This window comes from Aplysia californica, unplaced genomic scaffold (genome assembly GCF_000002075.1).
Source record: "Aplysia californica isolate F4 #8 unplaced genomic scaffold, AplCal3.0 scaffold00475, whole genome shotgun sequence".
NCBI lineage: Eukaryota > Metazoa > Mollusca > Gastropoda > Aplysiida > Aplysiidae > Aplysia > Aplysia californica.
Window position 1 is genome coordinate 242,491 of NW_004797745.1, and position 2,905 is coordinate 245,395.

General features: G+C 35.9%; 1 protein-coding gene across 1 annotated transcript in view; it reads right to left on the reverse strand.

Annotated features, from left to right (window-relative positions):
* Nucleotides 1-2,905, reverse strand: part of LOC101856751 (receptor-type guanylate cyclase Gyc76C) — a gene marked incomplete in the record, with an annotated part of 235,481 nt that overhangs the window by 216,258 nt on the left and 16,318 nt on the right.

Genomic DNA, 2,905 nt, shown 5'->3' on the forward strand with positions numbered 1-2,905 from the left:
CCCTCCACACACACACACAAACATAATATTATTATACAAAAGAAAACTTAGTATTATACAAATAAGAGCCACACCCAATGGAAGTTACCCTCAGCTCTACAAATGGCGAGGCCTCTTATTATCATTTCAAAAGTTCAGTTACGGACAATTGCAAAAGTATGTCCTTTTGGTGGCGAGGATAGCTATAGTTTGTTTCCTAGCTAAGATTCCTGTTACAACTCTTAATCGACCAGCTAAAAGAAAAACCATGGCACTCAATAAATAATAAGTCAAACATCAAGAACCTCTTTCCTCATCCAGACATTCCAAGCCTTTAGTCTTTCTCAACGTCTTTACATTCTCTCGACTACGTTTCGAAATACGTCTATTCATCTAGCAACTGGATCTCGCAATTGTCCTCTCTCTCCTCCCCGCCCAATCAGAGAATGAAAGGCAGGTTAATGAACACTTGAGAACTTCATTTTATTCTCAAGACAAGCCGAGTACTCCGACAGTATTCCTCTACGAAATAATGATCTCAGAAATAAATATCAAATAATCCACAGCACTCGTAACAACCTGTTAAATCGACCTATGCTGCTTGTTGATGGAAATACAAAGGTTAAGAATCATATCATTCTTATAGATAGTTCTGCAAAAAAGAAATGTCTCAGAGCCCACAAAACGGGTAACGCAAGCAAAACGTGCTGGGTTTTTGGGTTGTTTTTTTTTACGAAATAGCAGCTTTGCAAATGCCAACTCGCATCCAAATTTTCATTAAATAATAGTAGAGTAGAAATTGTGTGTACTTTTATAGACTTCAATTACGGTCTACAAAATCCTAGACCTTGCACTGCCATGGTCGCCTCTATTTGCTCTCTATAAAAACTTGCGACCTCGGTGGACGCCAAAATGACAGGTAAAAATACTTCTCTTACCATAGCCGAGTGCACGTAGCACCACCTTCTCCAGGCCCCTATGTTGCTGCAAACTGAGACAATACGTGCGCTCCATAGTGAGCCGAAATTACACTGAGTTCACGGTCTGTGGTGCTCCTTAAAAATGGGTCACTTACTAGCCGTGGCAGTATTACCGATGTCGCCCCCACCTGCTCTAATAGAATCGTTTTGTTTCGTTTCTTAATTGTACGCTTTTAAAACAGTCTTTGGTTCATGTCTTCGTGTACAAGATAAACTTACACCCTTAAAGAGTACATTGTATTAAGCGTTCAATATTATTACAGTCAGCGTAATCGGCTTTAAAGGGAACGCACAGGGTGTCTAAAAAGAGGACCCATTAAGAGGGAGGTAAATCTACCACCTTTGCACTAATTTCAACAAAATCTTTTAACAAATGAAATTCAACCAAGGGGGCTTCATATTTGTCATATGAGGAAATCTGACCTTCCGACTTGTTAAATACATATTATAAAGCTCTAAAATTTTCAGCCGAAAGCGAGCTAAATGCAAAACTTTACAACTCAAAAATCAACCACATTGTTTATTTGCGTATTAAAGAACAATTTTATTTGAAGCTAACATTGCTAAATAAATCGAGGGAAGGTCGTTGCAATTTAAATTATATTATGCTCCAGATATTGACAAGCTCTCGTCAGACAAGCTCGAATAATAATCTAAGGAAATTTTGAATAACCATGTTGCATGTTTCTGTGTCGATTTTTGGACCTCCTGTACAACAGTGTGCCTCAACTGTTCTATTGCTTGTAATTGTAGTTTGTTTCCGCTCGGCGGTTTTCAATGACCAATAAAGGAACATATTTCACCTTGAATGTGTCATCTTTTTTTTACGTACTGCCAATGGCAATGTCAGTGTTAAATGTATTCTTTAATGTACAAATACACATAATAAAGCCAATAGTTGGTTCCGTTGAGTTGTAAATTTTTACGTTTGCTTAATTTTGGTTGAACTTTTTAAACTATATTGTTCAAACACGCCGACTGATTTTCTTCAATTTGGCGAATGTGTCGTTCCCTTGGCCGAATTTTATTTGTCCGACGTTTTGTTGAAATCAATGCCAAGATGACAGAGTTATTGCCCTTTCCATAAGTCCGCTTTTATTGTTTTAAACACCCAATTTTTATTCTAGTTATTCCATTAAGAAAGATAACCGCCTGGTCATGTACAAAAAGTTGGACAAAAGACTGCTTTGTTAATCTTTTGTTCTGATGAAGTCTACGTACTTTATCATCAATTATCCATTGGAGTTCATATTCTATCATTCAACCGTACAACATAAGAAACATTTCTTTTTAACAGCAGAGCCAGAAATACAAGATGTCAAAATAAAGTAAAACTGAATTGATAATACGCAAAGTGTGCAAAATGTCATCATATAAAATGTCCAATTCTTATGAATTATGTAATACTGGCATTAGAAAAAAACATTCCATCTTATTGGGCAAACAAAATCCTTGGTTTCCTCAAACTAAAACATCAAAAGAAGGAGTTTTAAAAAACCCAAAGAAACCGATACTTCTGCTGTGTAACGAGAAAAGATACAGAAGGTCAGCCATCCATTTATTTAACTCCAATCATTTTAATCATATTGTGATGTTTCTTATGAACTTTAAAGCCTGTACTATCAGAATCTCATTGGAATACTACCAGATTTCTGATTAATTGATTATTTATGTATTTAGCTTAAATATTATTATTGTTTTTAAAAAATAGTAATTGATCATATGTCATATGTTGGACTGTGGATCTATTTGTTAGTGTAAGCATATTATTGTTATTGTATGTATGTGAATATGTGTGTATGTAGAAGAGAGAATGTGTGAGAGACTGTGAGACCATGAATGTATGTATGTGTGTGTATGTTTGTATATTTTGTGTCTTGGAACGTTTGTGTGTATGTGTGTGTGTGTGTGTGTGTGTGTGTGTGTGTGTGTGTGTGTGTGTGTGT